Below are 5082 nucleotides of genomic sequence, written 5' to 3' on the forward strand. Positions count from 1 at the left end.
AGGAATGTGCCGGAAGTGGCTCGGTCTCAGTGCGGCCATGTTTGTTGTTTGAACTGTGTGCAAGTGTTAGGGACAAAGTAATAGAATAAATGTATATCCAATAACATGGAATAATAATAATATTAATTGCATTAATACAATAGAATACATACTGTAGCTTTGCCTGCAGTGAAGGTGGGTTTTATAACCACTTAAGGACCAGGCCTTTTCTGGCACTTTTTGTTTTCAAGTGAAAACCAGTATTCTTTTGCTTGAAAATTACTTAGAACCCCTTAACATTATATTTATATTAGGGCTGTGGAAATGAACAATGAATTCCTTGATTAATCGTTAATTTTTTTGATCGATCCAAATTTTTTTGATCGGTAGGCAGCCTGCCCTGGGGCTGCTTTGGGCCAAGCTGTGGCTGCAGAGCAGCGCTCCGCTCCCTCCTCCTCCTCCGCTATATGTCATACACAGTCTGCGGGCATCTCCCGCTCAGTGTGAAAACTTTGGCCGCGCTGTGAGAAAAGTCCCGCCCTCCTCCTAGATCAGCTCGTGTGATAGACGCAGTGTTCTGTCTATCACACGAGCTGATCTAGGAGGAGGGCGGGACTTTTCTCACAGCGCGGCCAAAGTTTTCACACTCAGCTCCAAGACACACAGCAGGAGATGCCCACAGACTGTGTAATCCAGGCACAGGCACTGACTACAGTGAGGCTGCGATTATGGGCACGGTGAGACTGCATCATGGGCATGGTGAGACTGCATTATGGGCACGGTGAGGCTGCCATTATAGGCATGGCAAGGCTGCGATTATGGGCATGCTGAGACAGCATTATGGGCACGGTGAGGCTGCGATTATGGGCACGGTGAGACAGCAGTATGCATAGTTGCCAACATTGCAAAAAAAGATTTGTGGGACACTTTTTTGGCTGTAGGTGGAGCAGTATAATAATTAGGGGGCGGGGCATGCGTTTGTGGGCGTGGCATAGCAATAAACAAGAAAACTGCATCATGAAAAAATGGGTGTGGTTTACCTGAAAGAGTGGGCGTGGCTTAAATGGCCGTGGCTCAAAGGGGGTGTGGTTAGAGTCTGAGATGAATGAGAGATGGAGAGGGAAAGGGGGAGAGAGGAATGAAGGGACAGCAGCCCCAGATCCTACACAACAATAGAAATATGAGTATTCTAGAAAGTTTAACAATCAGCAGATAAAGATACTCCAAACACCTGGTGTTGGCGCTTCAATCATCCCGGCACCATTAAAGTTATGGTGTCAGGATGATTGAAGCGCATTATTTCTATTATTACATTGTAATATAAAATGAAATCATTCAACTCACCATAATGCCGAATCAGTGGGATCCCTGAGCGTGTCACTAGCCACGTTGCCTGCCACCAGCAGAGTCCTTCCTTGCATCAGGTGCCCCCAGCAGAGTCTGTCCTTGCATCAGGTGTCCCCAGCAGAGTCTGTCCTTGCATCAGGTGTCCCCGCAGAGTCCGTCCTTGCATCAGGTGCCCCCAGCAGAGTCCGTCCTTGCATCAGGTGTCCCCAGCAGAGTCTGTCCTTGTATCAGGTGTCCCCAGCAGAGTCTGTCCTTGCATCAGGTGTCCCCAGCAGAGTCTGTCCTTGCATCAGGTGTCCCCAGCAGAGTCCGTCCTTGCATCAGGTGCCCCCAGCAGAGTCCGTCCTTGCATCAGGTGTCCCCAGCAGAGTCTGTCCTTGTATCAGGTGTCCCCAGCAGAGTGCATCCTCACATCAGGTGCCCACAGCAGAGTCTGTCCTCGTATCAGTTGCCCCCGGCAGAGTCCCTCCTTGCATCAGGTGCCCCCAGCAGAGTCCGTCCTCGCATCAGGTGCCCCCAGCAGAGTCTGTCCTTGCATCAGGTGCCCCCAGCAAAGTCCATCCTTGCATCGGGTGTCCCAAGCAGAGTCTGTCCTTGTATCAGGTGTCCCCAGCAGAGTCTGTCCTCGTATCAGATGCCCCTGGCAGAGTCCCTCCTTGCATCAGGTGCCCAGAGCAGAGTGCATCCTCACATCAGGTGCCCACAGCAGAGTTCCTCCTTGCATCAGGTGCCCCCAGCGAGTCCCTCCTTGCATCAGGTGCCCCCAGCAGAGTCCCTCCTTGCATCAGGTGCCCCCAGCACAGTCAGTCTTTACACCAGTGTTCCCAACCTCAGTCCTTAAATCAGTGTCCCGGGCAGAGCCATAGTTACCCCCCCTGTACATAGTTACCCCCTCCCCCTGTGCATAGTTTCCCCTCTCCCCATAGTTACCCCCTGTGCATAGTTACCCCCCCTGTATATAGTTACCCCCCCTGTACATAGTAACCCCTCCTGTACATAGTTAACCCCCCTGTAAATAGTTAACCCCCTCCTGTAAATAGTTAACCCTCCCCTCTCCTGTACATAGTTAACCCTCCCCTCTCCTGTACATAGTTAACCCTCCCCCTCCTGTATATAGTTAACCCCCCTCCTGTATATAGTTAACCCCTCTCCTGTATAGTTAATCCTCCCCCTCCTGTATATATAGTTAACCCACCCCCTCCTGTATATAGTTAACCGTCCCCCTCCTGTATATAGCTGTAGCACTAACTCACGGTGGAGCTGCTGGTTTAAAGCGGGCTGTTACCATCACCTTGTTACCTGTAATTTCACCAATACCGGGTCTAGGGGTCTCCATTGAGTTTACTATCAGACAATGTAGGCACCAGTCACTTGAGTACTTTTCCAATGCTTTAATGGGAGCTAACTGAAAGAAGTAGCAGGAAAGAGGTAGAAGGAGAGTTGCAGGGAAGTTCAAATACCTTTTCTTGATGTAGCATCAAGGAATTTAAATCTTTAGAATGAATGTATCCTCAGTTTAGGATTAAATCTTTGCCCGCCCGGATGGGTCGCTCTCACTAACCTAGCAGCCGGAACGCAGCACGAACAAAAAGTCTCTGCCACAGACTTGAATGAAACAAACTCATACGATCCTCTGCCACAGGATGTAGTAGTTTCGATGAACAGCAAACACAGTACCAGAACCTTTAATCCGACCCGGCAGTACTTGTGCGACTTGGTAGTTTAGGATACGTCCTCCAATCGAGTCACCAGGCTCTTCTTAAGACCAGCCTAGCATGGTCTCTTCCAAGATGGGTCCTCCCCTGGATCTTCCCGATTGTCCGGCTTCTTCCCGATTGTCCGGCTTCTTCCCGCAGGACAGACAGCACAGGACCATCCCAGCTATTTCAGGCCCCACACAGGCTTCTGGGTCTACCCGCACGGCTGCAGCAATGCAACCCTCCAGGCCGGAGGGCTACGAGGCGAAAAGACCCCGAAACATGGCGTCTGGCCCATAAATACCCTCTCCTAGAATGCAACTCGGAGGACCACCTCCGCCGAGTTATCTCTGGGACAGAAGAGCACTCATACACTTCAGCTTGTTGCTTTCCAACACTGACCCATGGTGACAACGACACCCACAGGCACAATGTGGAACTGTACACAACACAGCCAAGCTGGAACAGAGGCTAATCTAAGATTAGATTGAATCTGAACTATGTACAGAACAGATGACCCACTAAATTTACCTATAAGCGGTAGATTGAAAAATCTACCAGCGCTACATAGCTAACCCCCCCTCCTGTATATATGTAACCCCCCTCCTCCTGTATATAGTTACCCCCCCTCCTCCTGTATATAGTTAACCCCCCTCCTGTATATTAAAGTTAAATTGCTGCAGAGACAAGAGCCAGTGGCGTCACTACAGCTAGTGTCACCCGGTGCGGAAAAAAAATGGTGTCACCCCCCTCCACCAACTATGGTCCCCCTTCAGTACAGACCCTCCTCCCTCAGTAAAGACCCCCCCCCCACTAAGTACAGACTGCCCCTCCAGCAGTATAGATCCTCCTCCCTCAGTACAGACCCCCCCACTAAGTACAGACCCCCTCCATCAGTTTAGACCCCCTCAGTGTAGACCCCCCTCATCAGTATAGACCCCCTCAGTACAGACCCCTCTCCCTCAATACAGACCCCCCTCAGTGCAGTCCCCCATCTATCAGTATAGACCCCCTCAGTGCAGACCCCCCTCCATCAGTGCAGACCCCCTCAGTGCAGACCCCCCTCTATCAGTGCAGACCCCCTCAGTGCAGACCCTCCCTCCATCAGTGCAGACCCCTCAGTGCAGACCCCCCTCAGTGCAGACCCCCTCAGTGCAGACCCCCCTCAGTGCAGACCCCCCTCCATCAGTGCAGACCCCCTCAGTGCAGACCCCCCTCAGTGCAGACCCCCCTCCATTAGTGCAGACCCCCCTTCATCAGTGCAGACCCCCCTCAGCGAAGACCCCCTCAGTGCAGACCCCCCTCAGTGCAGACCTCCTCAGTGCAGACCCCCCTCAGTGCAGACCCCCTTAGTGCAGACCCCCCTCAGTGCAGACCCCCTCAGTGCAGACCCCCCTCTGTGCAGACCCCCTCCCATAACACCCCCCCAGCACATGTCCATTACATTAGAAGTAAGATTGCATGAGTGGCCGCCGGCGCCGTGTGTTCAGTGGAGAGGGGAGGGGCCGATCCGTGCAGCTAACCCTGGCTTCAGTGTGAAGAGAGAAACTGATTCATTGGCTGCACGGATCGAGCCCCCTTCCTTAGTGCAGACCCCCCTCCATTAGTGCAGACCCCCTCAGTGCAGACCCCCTCCATCAGTGCAGACCCCCCTCAGTGCAGACCTCCTCAATGCAGACCCCCCTCAGTGCAGACCTCCTCAGTGCAGACCCCCTCAGTGCAGAGCCCGTTAGTGCAGACCCCCCTCAGTGCAGACCCCCTCAGTGCAGACCCCCCTCAGTGCAGACCCCCCTCCCATAACACCCCCCAGCACATGTCCATTACATTAGAAGTAAGATTGCATGAGTGGCCGCCGGCGCCGTGTGTTCAGTGGAGAGGGGAGGGGCCGATCCGTGCAGCTAACCCTGGCTTCAGTGTGAAGAGAGAAACTGATTCATTGGCTGCACGGATCGAGCCCCCTTCCTTAGTGCAGACCCCCCTCCATTAGTGCAGACCCCCTCAGTGAAGACCCCCTCCATCAGTGCAGACCCCCCTCAGTGCAGACCCCCTCAATGCAGAC

Source organism: Aquarana catesbeiana, linkage group LG13 (genome assembly GCF_042186555.1).
Source record: "Aquarana catesbeiana isolate 2022-GZ linkage group LG13, ASM4218655v1, whole genome shotgun sequence".
NCBI lineage: Eukaryota > Metazoa > Chordata > Amphibia > Anura > Ranidae > Aquarana > Aquarana catesbeiana.